Raw genomic sequence first — 14,552 nt, forward strand, 5'->3', positions numbered from 1 at the left:
GCAGCTTGGGGAACACAACGGAGCAGTGTACCAACAGCACTCAGTAAATTGTGGCAATCCTTTGAAAGAAAAAGATGAGATACTTTTGGAAAAATATCGGATACTGCGGAAATTACAAGTGGCCGTGAGGAGTGATAAGCAAGGATGGGGTTCCGCACAGAGGTGAGATGAGAGACTGGAAAGCCTCCAAAGTACAGTCAGGGTTAAATGGAGCCACTAAGGGAAGGGAAGAAGCCCTGGCGCCCCAAAGGGAAGTGTCTTTGAGGTGCCCCTTGTGGGCACCACTTAGAGTCAAGGAATCAAGGCCTTGGGGTGGAGAGCCCTTTGGGCTGAGTGTGTGTGTGCATATGTGTGTGTATATGTGTGCACGTGCATGTGACTGTGTGTCTACGATTGTATGTATGTGTATATGTGTGCATTTATATGTGTATGCGTGTGTGTCCACGTGTGTATATTTGTGTGTGCATATATGGGTGTGTGTATGAGTGTGTGTGTGTATGAGTGTGTGTGTGTATGTGTGTCTATGTGTATGTTGAGGGAGTTAGGTTGGGGGACACACAGACACAAATGTCCAGGGGCACAGGAGTCTGCAGGGACACTGGTGAACAGGCTGACAGGGGACAGGGCACAGGGAATATGCTGGAGAGGGAGACTCAAACCTCCGTGGGGCTAGAAATTCAGAGAATTAGCAGGGATTGGAGGCCAACGTGAGGACGCTGCAGAGACAGGAAGCCTGAGCTCAGAGTGTGGGCAGATTCGAAAAAGGAAGGGAGTCGAGAGCCGGGATGTCGACAGAAGTGGGTTCCTGAATGCCCGTGGGAGGAAGGGTGGCCAACGAAGGACCGGCTTGGGGTGGAGACTAGAGTCGTTGGACCCGGTTTCCAGAGCAAGGGCAGGGTTTCCAGTGTCCAGCTCCCACAAGGCTGAGACGTGCCCAGTTCCTCTCAAAGTCAGGCCCGGGTCAGGTGGTTTTGGAATCTTCAGTTGCGATGAAGGAAAACGAGTGTCCACCTCTGGGCTCCAAGGCGGCCTTCAGCCTGGCTTGCAAGTCAACCAGACACGGAGATTTGTGAGTAAGTGAAACTGACTGAGACCCGGAATGGAGGCGGGAAAGTAGCCTGGGCTTGAAGAGGGTGGCCGGGGAGGGGACGGAAGTCAGGAAGAACTTGGAGTGTGTGGAGCCCAGAAGAATCTAGAAACTGGGCAGAGCGGACGGGGAGGGGAGGGAGAGTGGGAGGACCTTGCTGTGTGCGGAGCCCAGTGGAATCTAGAAAATTCAGGGTGGGGGAAGGGAATCAAAAGCCAGGAACCCCTGGGGTGTGTGGAGCCCAGAAGAATCTAGAAGGGCTGGGCGGATGGAAGACGTGGGGCGAGGGAATGAAGGGAGGGGCCCCACCCTGGGGGTCTGGGGGGAATCTGGAGGTGAGGACTCTCTCTCAGGGGTTGGGATGACACACTTCTTCCTGCATGAAGAGGCCTGCATCGTGTCCCACGCTGTTTAACCCTCAGCCTAACCGGCCCCTCTAGGACAGCACAGAGGCTTGTTCAAGCCCACACCCTTTCCCCTCTGAGGTCTGTCCTTAACCTTCTGAGGGTCCCTCTGTGGGCAGAGCTTTCCCTTCCCTCTGACCCCACCGTAATTTGTGCCCTTGAAGACTTCCACCCCCATCAACCTGATCGGGGCCTGTTCTTTCTGCCGACTCATCATGGCGCCCTTTCCGCTTGGCTCAAATGTTGATTCCTCCCCTCAAACCAGGAAATGCCCTCTCTAAGCACCCCATCGTACTTACGGTGCCCGCCCTAAGGAGGCAGGAGCTTTTCCAAACCTCCTCAGGACTCAACTCCAAAATTTCACCTTTGAAACCTCCCCGTCTTCTAAACCCCGTCCAGGCTTACACCCCTCAGCCTCCTACCCCCACGGAGATGTCGTCCCTGCTGGGCAAGGGTTCCCTCCATGTCCGGACTGCTCCCCTGCTCAAAGCCCAGGCCAGAGACTCACCCTATCACGAGAAGGAAATCACCACAGAACCACCGAGACCACATTCCAGTTGGGTACTACTTTATTTCCTCAGTTTCAGATCTGTCTTCTTTGTCAGGGAGGCAGTGCTGGTACCCCAATGAGGAGAGCAACAGTTAGGTATTGAAATTTCCTGCCAGTGGTTGATGAAACCGCAGTGGAGGAACGGGTTCAGGAAACCGGGACAGGAATCTGTGTGTCCTGTCATAAAACCCAACCATTGCAGTGTACAAGCACGTCCTTGGCACATCAGCCACTCACATGCCTACACTTGATCACCCTGTCTGGGGCCATCCCCAGCCACAGGCTCAGACTGGACATCTTCATCTTCATGTCTCTGCTTTCTTTTTTGTTTTTACAACTTCATATGCCTATTCTCAGAGTCCACAAAAAGATTCTGGGAAATTGTAGATAGAATCTATCCTCTAATTCTGTTTTCTTTCCTGCTCTTTTTGGCCTCTGGGGTTTTTGGCTGAATCCTTGGAGACCTGACAGTGAGGTTGAGTGTGGGTAAGTGAGTTGGGCATCAAGGGGTGGTGTGGAGTATAGGGAAGGAAGACCTTTCCTCTACCCGCTCTGCGTCCTTCTGGCTGGACATCAAATTAAATTCACATGAGACAGAATAACAGGAGAAAATTAAACAAAGCTTTATAACATGTATACATGGGAGAGGCTAGGCAAACCGAGCAACTCACCAAAATTGCTGAAGGCTCCACCTTCATCTTCAGCTAAAAACAAAGGAGGATGTTGGAGGTGGGGGGAGTCACTATGTGAGATTACCAGAAAAGCACAGTAAACATGGTTAAGGTTATTATGCAGATGTAAGTCGTTACTTTTCTCATCTGATAAGAGTTTCTAGAGATAAGGTCATCCCCCTTCTTCCTGATACAGAGAGGGAGACACCTTTACAGATGGAGATTTCTTTTACAAATGTAAATGTCTCTTAACAAAAAGCGTAAGTAAATTCTACTTTTCAGAGTTGCTTTCCTGAGTGCAATTTATTAAATGTAACCAGCCCCAAATAATCCTCATGCCAAAGAGACATATCTTGGGATGGCCAATTCTAGTCCCTCACAATAGGAATTGGGTCTGCAAAGAGTCTGAATGAGAAATAGTAAAGCCTGGTTAGGTTTTTGGGGTGTTAGGTGTGAGTTGAGATTAAGAGGATCTATTGGGGCCATGCAAGAGGCCTCTTTTTGGGAGACTCCAGGATGGGGCAAGGATTCTGAGTGGGTGGCAGACCTACATGTTGAGGGAGGAGCAAACTGGAGGTGGTGCAGTGAAGTAGAGTGCCATCCTTCCAGGCTTGTGTCGGTGTGACGGGTAAGACATAGGGTTAGGGAAAAGGGTAAGATTCTTGAAGACTCAGATTAGTGTCTTGACAATGGGACCAGCAGGAGTGCCAGATATACACACTGAAGGGGACATGGGTCAGGGGACAATGGGGAAAGGGAGATGAGCATCCAGTGGGGGCTAGGATTCTGGAGAGCGATGTGAGATTGGAGGACTGAGGACACCAGGAATGCAGAAGACCTCAGCTGAGGGCTTTTGGGGAATCAAGTCAGGAAGCGAGTTTAAGTGTGGGGTAGTCAGACCACAAAAGGGATCTGGAATGGGACCTGGGGGAAGGGGGGGGGGAAGGCAGGGCAATGGTGCAGTGATGTGGGCACTACGAGCCAAGGAGTCAAAAGAAAGATTTCATGGACTCTCAAGGTCTGGTTGTAGTGCTCCTTTATTCATAGAATACCAAGGAGTAGGATGGGGCCAGGACCCATGGGTAGTAAGAGCTGCAGGCATGGGGGCAGGACCCACAGGCAGTGATGCGGGGTTGGTGAGCCGAGGAGTCGAAAGAAAGATTTCTTAGACTCTTAAGATCTGGCAGTAGTGCTCTTTTATTTAGAGAATAGTGTGGAATAGCATGGGGACAGGACCCATGGGCAGTCAGAGCTTCTGCTGCCGCCGCTTCTGCTGCCCCTGCTGGCATGGGGACAGAGCCCATGGGCAGGCAGAGCTGCTGCTGCTGCCCCCGCCCCGCTGGCATGGGGACAGGACCCATGGGCAGGCAGAGCTGGTGCGTGGGGACAGGACCCACGAGCAGTCAGAGCTCCTGCTGCTGCCCCGAGTTGAGGGTTAGGACTAAATTTAAGGCATAGGTATGTGAGTCATCTCTTTATAAGACAAAGAATATGTAAAAAAGTTAAAATGGTATCAGTGCCCGTTTGGTCTGGCCATTTGGCGGTCCCACAACTTTTAGATAAGAATCAAACCGGATTGAGTAAATGGCAGAAGTCACCGCTTGAATTTTATCCTCGGCTAAAGACAAAGGAGGATTTTTCGGGGGGAGGGTCAGTTACATGAGGTTGCCAGACAGTAACCAACTTAAGTTCTTGCCTCTGGCATTGATTAAGAGCTTCTAGAGATAAGACCACCCCCCCTTCTTCCTGGCACAGAGAGGGAGGCATCTTCACAGATAGAGGTTTCCCTTAGAAATGTAAATGTTTCCCAACAAAGGGGCAAACAAATTCCACTCCTTGGAGCCTGAATCTCATCTGTAGTTTTAAAACTAACCAGCCTAAAAATCCTCATCATAAGCCATTTTAAAATTAAGCAGCCTAAAAATCCTCATCAGGCAGTAAAGAGCTACATGGGTTGAGGGTAGGGCTAAACTTATAAGGTATAGGTATGTGAGTTATTTCTTTACAAGACAAAGGAAAGATCATGTAAAAAAGTCATTAAAATGGTATCGGTGTAGGTGGGGTCTGGTTATTGGGTGGTCCTATAACTTTAGATAAAAGTCAGATCAGATCAGGTCAGGACAGCCTATGCTTCCAGGAGGATAATATAGATCAGTATGTAGGGCAGGACACCTTGGGGTTCTCGTTGGGGCAGCCTTGATCCTCATCAGCAGTGAGGACCAAATAGAGGGCCAGAGTTTTCTACTCTCTACTCCTGACCAGTTGAGACATGTGCAGGTTGCTCTCAAAGCCTGGGAGCACTGTGGAAAAGCCAGATCTCACCTTGTCCCCTGAGACCTACTTCAGCTGAGTCAACAAGTGAGCCATGTCCCAAGGGGATTTGTGTTTGAGTGAGTGAGCCTGAAAAGGAGCCTGGGGACAGGCAAGGGAGGGCAGATGTGAGAGTGGAGATGGGGGGCAGAATGAAGTTGGAGTGTGTGGAGCCTTTCCTTCTTTGTTGCCTAGTCAGAGTGAACTTCCCATGAATCCACAGGTGAGAGCTGTGTGATAGGTGTTAGTGAGGAGTGGTAGGTGCCATGATGATCTGGGCACCTGTCCTCATCTAATCCAGGGTGTACCACTTCCATTTGTGATGCATCTGCTCTCCTGACCTGGCCTTGTGTTGCTGGGTGTGATAGAACCCACATCATGATGAGGAGTTCTGACTCTCTGGTCACAATACATCCCATATGGCTCCTGAGGCATAGAAACAAGCCAGGAGCTGTTTTTCTATTGCATAGAAAGCAGGGCCTTCCCTGTAAACCTAGGAGTCTGCATGTAATTTTCTTATCAGGTCCTGCCAGAGGCTCCACAAAGCACCTCTCATCCTTCTAACATGGGTTGGATGAAGGTACATGTGCAGGAACTTGTCCTTTCCTCTGGAGGGTGTGTCCAGCATGCCCCAGACTATTGGAGCCCTAAAATCTTCATAGATGTAGCAGATCCCTGAATGGTCACAGATGTAGATGGCCCTACAGCCCATGGAATCTTCACAAATTGCTGATAACTAGAGCTGATCTTGTCACTAATGTCTTGTCATCAGTGATGCCATTTTCATGCATCATCAATATTAGCAAGTATCCACATCCATTCTTTAAGGCATTCAGGATATTTGCCATTTTTTGCTCAACTGGTCTCATTATCATGTTGTCATCAATATGACAGACAATATGTGATGTTCTGCAGAATGTCTAGATCCCCTTGGACTACGTTAGCAGAGAGTGAGAGACTGTCAATGTATACCATTGTTGGTCCCATGTAAATGTACACTGTTGCTAATACATCTTCCTAATGAGATTGGAAAAGAGTGAGTTTACCAGATCAAAAACTGCATACAACATACCTGAGGGTCTGCTCTAGTAAAGATACAACATCTGGCACAGCAGCTACAAGTGGGGCTACAACTTAGCGATGTTAGCAGGAGTCCCCTGGTATCTGCCATTATCCATCTGGACTTTGGAAATGCCAGACTGGTGAACTAAATGGGGATATGTTGGGACCATCTCCTGGTATCCTTCAGTCTTTGGGAGTGGCACTAATCCCTGCCATTTGCCCTGGGATTCAGTATCAGTTTTGTTGTGTTAAATTGTTGGAGTGGCATATAGAGATTTAGCTGTTTCCACTTTGTTTTTCCTACTGTAGTTTTCCACAGGGCAAGGAACCATAGGAGGATTTTCCCACTGCTAAGTACATTCATTTTTATTATACATCTGGAGCTGGGAAATGACCACTGGATGGGTCCATGAACTCAGTAGGTCCAGCATGAGACACATTTTGGTGAGAAATCGATTGATTTTCTGCCCCCCTTACACCATTACTCTAACAGGAGCCAGGGTTGTGCTGTGGGTCCCTGGGTATCATGTCCACTTGGGCTCCATGGCCAAGAGCTCTTGAATGTTGTAAGTGTCCCTCCTTTCCCAGTGTATGGTGACTCAAGTAAATCATGTAGGTCCCCTCTGAGATGGCCTGTGGAATCACAAGGGCGTCCAGTTGCCTTTGCGTTGCTGAGCGCTTCCATCAGTGTCTCCTGTGTTCAGCCCTGGCCCATGGAGGATGGCCACCACTAGGGTCCCAGTGATGCAGGTGCCCTTCAGCATCCTGTGCTCATTGGCTCTCCTCAGGATCCCAGCTGGCTGGTGGGTTTTCCCACTTATATAGGTGACTCATTCCAGCACACTCACTTATCTGAACCTTTGGTCCCTCACCTCACCTCTGCAGTTTGGGCATCTCTATTTCATGGAATGTGACATTCATTTATTCTAAGCTTCCAAGAGCTATCTTGCCATTGTACTAGACCTACCTCCTGGTGTCCTTGCCAAGGTGTTCAGTCCTGTGTGATGGTAGCATGTCCCATACTGACACACACTCCCTTATTCATCATCTCACAATCCTGGGTTCCTGGCTCCCCGGTCTGCTCTCCTGACCCTTGTGACTCATGTTAGCCAAATTCTGTAGTCCTTTGGGGTACAGTCCCTCTCTTGCCTTTCACAGACTCTACAGTGCCCCAGGCTGCTTATGCTGACATTGAGTCTGTGGGTCTGTTGACCAGGAGGGGTGTGGGGCAGCCTCAATGGAGAAGCCTTGTCTTGTAAGGCTCTTGTTTCCTTTGAAGGCTCTGAAGAATCATTCAGCAATGGGCGTCTTAGTTCCTATCTGCCACAATAAAGAAGCACACACTTAGCGACTTAGAACAAGCTTATTATCTTACTGTTCTGGTGGTCAGAAGTCTGGAATGAGTTTTAGGGGCTAAAATCAATATGTTGCCAGGCTGGGTTCTTTCTGGAGGTTCTTGGGGGAGAATCTGCTTGCTTCAGTTCTCCAGTTTAATTACATGGGCCCATTGGGACAATCCAGAGTAATCTCCCCATTTCAAGATCCTTAACTTCATCACATCTGTAAAGTCTCCTTTTATTCACAGAGACTGGGATTAGGATGTGGGCATCTTTGAGGGCCATTATTCTATCTACCACCGTGGCCTCTATTCTAAAAAATGGGGCAAGCCCCTTTTTCAGCCTGGAGGATTTAGGGAATCTGGGGTCAGGTTCCAAAGTGCACCTACTCAGGAGTAGGTCCCCCATCCCTAGTCTCAGAGTCTGCCTCCTCCGCTGGCGTAGGCATGAGCATTTCCCGGGGCTGAGCTCTCCCCTGCAGTTTTGTTCCTTATGCTTAAGTCACACCTGCCCTTTAGCTGCAGCAGACAGGGATCCCTTCAACTCTCACACTTTGCTTTCAATTGCTGAGGGATAGGTTTGAGCCTGTCCTTGTCTTTCCTTAATGCTCAGAGGCACTTGGTAGCTGCCGTGTGATTCCACACTCCTTGTCTTTACCATCCCCCAACATTTCTCAACCCAGAGACAGTGCACCAGCTGTGCACCCCTGTATCCACCCCAGCTCACTGCAGATGAACTGTTCAAGACCCCACAGCTAACACATACTGGAGACTGTCATCACCCCACCTCCAAGATGTGCGAGGTGCTCACTGCTGTACCATGATGAGTGATCCAACCCAGAAAGTACCCTTGGGGCTAGCGTCCTATGACCACTGCTGGTGTGTATGGTCTTAGGTCATGTTTCCTAGAAGAACATGAGATAGGATTCACGAGGCTCATGGAAGGAGTGCTGGAGGAGATCCAGGCTGCAGAGCAAGGAAGCTGGCAAGGGTCAGTTCTGTGTGGGGACCTGCTTCACCTGATCATGGGTGATCTGGAGCACATGGCACAACCCATAGTCAGCTCACCTTGGGCCCCAAGCCCTGCGCCAGGCTGTCCCTGCCTGCTGGCTATTCTCAGGTGTGGGTGTGGGACAACCATCTCAGGAAGGGACTTCCGCTCCACTGAGGGCAAATACCTGCAGTAAAGAGCATCTGTGGGGATGGATGAGCAGCTCAGAGAAGGAGTCTCAGTTGAGCACCAGCAGCATCTCCGCAGTGGTTCCCTCTTTTTATAGAAAAAGATCATATACTCAGGCTCTTGGAGTGTACATTTCAAGTGGTGGGAGGTGTGGAGTTTAGCACCTGATGATATCTCCAGAATTGATTTAAATGGGGAATTTTGGGTCTAAAGTACTTTAGTCCCTGAGCAATATACAGCACATGTAGACTCATTTTGACTTTTACAAAAATAGAAGGAAAATATGGGCTTTTTATTGTGAATAATTTCAAACATGAACTTACAGTCATATACCCACCATAGAGGTAAAACTGTCATAATTAGGGGGTGATACTTGCCATCCGTCTGTCTGTCTCTGTCTGTCTCTCTCTCTCTATCTATAATCTCACTGTCATCTATGTATCATCTATCCGTTTTTATATTTGCCTATATGTTAGTTTTTTTCGGAAACACTTCAAAATAAACTACAAGCATGACAACACTCTGGCCTTAATATTTCCACCTATCTCTCTTCAGAAGGTGACATTCCTCTGTGTAACCTCAGTTCCAATAGCAAAACTAACAGAATTGTAATTTCCTAGTTTCATCTAACATCTAGTCTATATTCAGACTTTCCCACTGGTTTTTGGTCATTTGTCACAGCAGCAATAGGAAACTAATACACTCACCTTGCTGAAAGACTATGTTAAAGATATATGCTAACATCTTTATTGAGATAAAATTCACATACCATACAACTTACCTGTACAAAGTGCAGAATTCGATCCTTTCAGTGTACTAGCAGACTTGTGAAACCATTGCTACCATTCAATTTTAGAACTTCTTCATATCCCCAAAGAAACCCCATACTACTTAGCCGTCACACCCCAGTCCTCTCTTATCCTCCAACCCCTGGCAACCACTAATCTACACTTTGTGTCTATAGATTTCCCTCCTCTGGTTTTTTCATATAAACGGAATGATACAATATGTGGCCTTTTATGTCTGGCTTCCTCCACTTAGAAGAATGCTTTCAAGTTTCATCTATGTTGTAACGTGTACGGTCCTCTTTTCCTTTTTATGGCTGAACAATATTCCACTGTATGGACATGTGATTTTTCGTTGATGCAGTCATCATTTGATGGATATTAGTGTTGTTTCCACATTTTTACTATTATGAATAATGTCCTATGTCCAAGTTATTGGGTCAATTGTTTTCATTTTTCTTGGGCATACATCTAAGGGTGGAAAAACTGGATCACATGATAACTGTATTTCTAACAGTTTGAGGAACTGCCAGACTGTTTTCCAAGGCAGCTGCATCATTCTACACTCGAACAACAGGGGGTGAGGGCTTCTATTTCCTGGATTCCTCTCCAACACTTGTTACTATCTGTCTTTGTGATTCTATCTCTACTAGTGGGTGTGCAGTAGTATCTCATTGTGGTTTTTATCTACATCTCACTGATGACTAATGATGTTGAGCATTTTTTCATGTACTTCTTGGCCTTTTGTGTATCTTCTCTGGCCATCTGTCTTTGCAGATCTTTTGTCCATTTTTTAAATTGAATTATTTCTCTTTTTTATTATCGTGTTGTGTGTGTTCTATGTATACTAGTTACGAGACCCTTATGAAGTATGTGATTAGCAAAAACCTTTTTCCCATTCTGTGGGTTATTTTTTCACATTCTTGATCAGGTCCTTTGAAGGACAAAAATTTTAAATTTTCATGAGGTCCAGTTTATCTATTTTCTCTTTTGTTTCCAAATGTATTTTATGACCCTTTTCTCTAGGCCAGGGTCTAAGCAAAGGTCCCACATTGCCAAGTGATATCAATCCTGAAAGCCTTGTTTTTTTAAAAGCTTGACTGTGGTTAGGACACAGTCTGGGGGTCTTTGGGGGTCCAGGTTGGGGTCGGTCTGGCAGTTTTCTCCTGGTATCTCTCTCTTGACCCACCACATCTTCTCTCTTCTGTAAACTGGAGGTGAAGCCTGGACTCAGTGGGATTCATTGCAGAGCTTCGGGGGAGCACCTCATGGGTAGTGTTCTAGACATCACCCCAAATCCCCTTAGGGACTGGACCTGAGGGCCAGGCTGCCTGTAGTGGGTTAAATGGGTCCCCCTTGAAAAGATGTGTCCACATCCTAAAACCCAGAACCTGTGAATATGACCCTGTTTGGGAAGTTTCTCTGCAGATAGAATTAAGGATCTCGAGATGAGATCATACTGTGTTATCTGGGTGAGTCCTAAATCTAGACAAATCTCCTTATAGGATACAGAAGAGGGGAAAGCACAGAAGAGATGGCCACATGAAATGGAGGCAGAGATTGGAGTGATGGAACCACAAGCCAAGGAACACTGACAGCCACCAGAAGCTGGAAGAGGAAAGGAACAGAAAATCTCCTAGAGCCTCTGGAGGGAACATGGTCCTGCTGATACTTTGATTTTGGATTTCTGGTCTCCAGAACCATCAGAGAATAACTTTGCCCTGTTTTAAGCCATGAAATGTGCGGTAATTTGTTGTGGCAGACACAAGAAACTAATGTACTGTCCCCTTTGAGGGCAAGGTGTCCACTCCCCAGTACAGAGATAGCTCTGTCTCCCCAGCATTAGCTCCAGAGTCCCTCAGATCCTGTGAGTCCTGAGGGGACACCTAAATGCCAGTGGATGTCACATGTCCAGCTCCACCCCCTTGACCACTGCTGCATTCTCCACACTGTTCCTGGCTGGAGCCCATTGTGTCATCTTGGTGCAGAAGGACAGTCACTTACACTCTCATCCCTCCTGCATTCAGACAAAGGCACCTCCTGTGCAAAAGGGCCTCCCTCACCCCTGGACCCTGGTCCCTGCTGGGAGGACAGGACCGAGGCTGGACACTTTTCCTGGAAACCCTGATTTTCAGGGTGAGGAGTTGATTACCATCACCTCTAATGGGGATAGGTTTTGCTGTCTCTCTTTGAGGATAATTATGGCTTTTTATATAATCATGTTTCATTTGTTCTTTTGGATGCCAAAATCATCAAATTTGGTCAGATTTTGTCAGAGCAAAATACCTACCTAACGGTTGTCAGAGCCCCAAATGTGAAATTTTCAAAAGAGAACCCTCTCATTGGGGATTTAAAGATAGTGAGGGCTTACCATTTCTGTAGGTTTTTTGTGGCTTGGATTAACGTGGAATTCACATGGGGGATGAACATATCCATCCGCCCTGAGAGGCAAGGCTGGCTTCATGGGTTGTCAATCTGTGCAGTCACCATCACTTGAAAGGCCTGTGCTAGTTATCCTCTGCTTTTGCCATCTTAAAATTCCTTTTTTTTTTTTTTAAATTGAGTTCATAATAGTTTATGTCATTGTGAAATTTCAGTTGTACATATATCTTGTCTGCCACCACACAAGTGCTCCCCTTACCCCCTGTGCCCACCTCCCACGCCCCTTTGAAATTCTTAATGAGTTTTGAACAAGGAGCCCTGCTTTTTCATTTTACATTGAGTCCTGCAATTGATGTAGCTGGGTCTGCCCCTGGGAGTGACCATATGGTCATAGGCTCCCTTTGGAAAAAGAAAGGTATGATGCCATCAGGAGATGCCATATGTCCTGTAGTCACCAGAGGTAGCACCATCGCGGGGTAATCTGGGGGGCAGTGAATGCAGGCATGTAGGAGTTTGGCTTTTTCTACCCTATTTGTGCTCATAGATCTCTAACTGCCTTCCGTCCCACTCTGCAACCCCAGCTTACAGAGGGAATGTTTTCCAACTCTGCTGTACTTCAGAGATTCAAATTTTTTGTCTCTACAATCTAAGGTGGGGGAGGCGGGCAGGGATCACAGCTAATTGGCTCAAATGTGGAAAGCATTACATAGACATAATAAAGTCCACACTGAATGTGGTCTTAGGAAAATAATCAAGAGATGGGATTGGAAGTGTGTATGCATTATGGTGACAGGGAAGAAAGCATCTGACTTCTTATCTTCCAAGAGGGAAGACCTTAGATAATGCCTGAAAGTGGAAAATCAGTAAGTAGCCTCTAAGCATGTTTGTCACAGATGACTTTGGTTCTCTCCTGAGGAGTTGCTGCTGTTTGGGGCAGATCTCAGTTTAGCCCAAACAGAAGCCAGGACCTTCCTGTGATCACTCTGAACAGAACACACAAAGACACAGGGCTTATCATGACCAAGGCCAGTTTTGTCACAAATCCAAGAAAGAGAACATCTAACAGGAGGGAGCCAGAACTGCTTTTGCTTACAGTGTGAATATCAGGAATAGAATAATAGTTTCATTTTTCTGGCTGCAGTGGGCAGTGTGACAAGTGGAAATCTCCTTGGGGTTGTAGGTTATTCACATCAAACAATATGCCCCCTCCAGGCAAGCCTTACACATCTGATTAAGATTCATGCAAGATGACCAAAGTTGTTGGGTCTTTCTCCGTATGACATATGGGGACTGACATGTTTTCTATATTTTTTTGACATCAGGAGCATGGAATCACAAAATCATAACTTTGCTCATAATCCAACATCATCACCAGTTCATAAATGGCCTTTCTTTCAAAAATTATTAGAACCAGGGTCTAGTTATAGCTTCCAGAAAGAACCACAAGGTCAGGATTGGAAATCTGGCTCATAAGGAAGCTCTGTCTTGGATGAACAAGCAAGGAAATCAGGACACTGTCACCACATTGGTTTCAGACAACAGCACCTCTGCTACCACTTGCACCAGCAAATTCTTCCCACTCTCAGCCACTTGGCACCCAACTCCTGCATGGTCCTGGGTGCCAAGAGAAGCACAACATTCTTCTCACAGGAACCACTTCCCTCTTCCACAATGTGAATCTGCTGTCAGAAATCCTGGGAACTGCTGTCTTCAGCTTCTGTCTTTCACATTTTTCCCAAGGGGGTTGGAAGACACTAAGTTGATCCAGCATATCAATCCTAGACCTCGTGGGACACATCTAATGTAACATGTCCACAACCAAGACCTTTATTCCCTCCACCTCCCAAACGGATTCTCCCAGAGTTTTCCTCTTCTCAGTCAAGATCAACTCTATCCTTCTTGGAGCTCAGGTTGGAAATTTTGGTGGTATTTTTGATGCTTCTCTTGCTCTTGCAGTAATGTCTAATCCATCAGCAAACCCTGAAATCTGTCTACCAGGTTCTTTCCTTTATCAAGCCTACATTCTCTCGTTGATTTGGCCAAGCATTCTTGGTTTTCCCAAATTCTCCCCCTAATTGTTCCTCAAGGAGTTATTTTTCTCTCAAAATCTCTACTGTCTGGTCTCTTAATTTCCCTCAAATCTTTCGGTTGTTAGTTTTATACAATTATCTCCAGAGTATTCCTCAATAACCCATTTCTTTCCCCCAAATATATTTTTTTCTCAAAACCACCCTTAACTAAACTCTTAAAGCCCCCAAACTCTTTGTTCAATTTCCCCTGCAAGTTTTCTCTTAGCCATCCCCAATTTCTTTTTGCTTTAACCAAATTCTTACAATAATTTTGCCCCAATCTTTATTTCTCCTCAAAATTCCTCTTTTGCTCCCAACCTCTTACTTTAATTTTCCCTAAATCCATTCCTTGATTTTACCCAATTCTTCCTAAATTCTCTCCATGAATATCACAAATTCTCCCTTAATTTTCCCCAGTTCCTCCCTTGGAACTCCCAAATTCACAGCTTGGTTCCTGCTCCACCATCCTCCATCATCCCTTTGAGTTTCCATTAATATGCCTAACTCTCCCACGAGTTTCCCTCACCCGTGTCCTTCGGTCTCCTCCCTCGGACCTGAAAGCCCAGTTTCTCCGCAATCCCACAAACACTCTTCCCTTGCCGGTTCCACTCGCCCGCCCAAGGACTCCCTGCGCCCCAAGTCAACACCTTTCCTCTGATTGGCTGGGAGGCCGTCTTTGGAACGCAGTCCCTGCTTCCCCATTGGTTCCTCTCTGC

The 14,552-nt window shown here is 46.9% G+C and overlaps 1 long non-coding RNA gene across 1 annotated transcript; it reads left to right on the plus strand.

Annotated features, from left to right (window-relative positions):
- Window positions 1-700: 700 nt before the first annotated feature.
- On the plus strand, window positions 701-12,518 carry LOC139042206 (uncharacterized). Its single transcript, XR_011498680.1, has 2 exons — window positions 701-1,073; window positions 10,891-12,518. It is a non-coding gene; the product is annotated as an uncharacterized lncRNA (long non-coding RNA).
- Window positions 12,519-14,552: the final 2,034 nt, after the last annotated feature.

This window comes from Equus asinus, chromosome 26, assembly GCF_041296235.1.
Source record: "Equus asinus isolate D_3611 breed Donkey chromosome 26, EquAss-T2T_v2, whole genome shotgun sequence".
NCBI classification, from domain to species: Eukaryota; Metazoa; Chordata; class Mammalia; order Perissodactyla; family Equidae; genus Equus; species Equus asinus.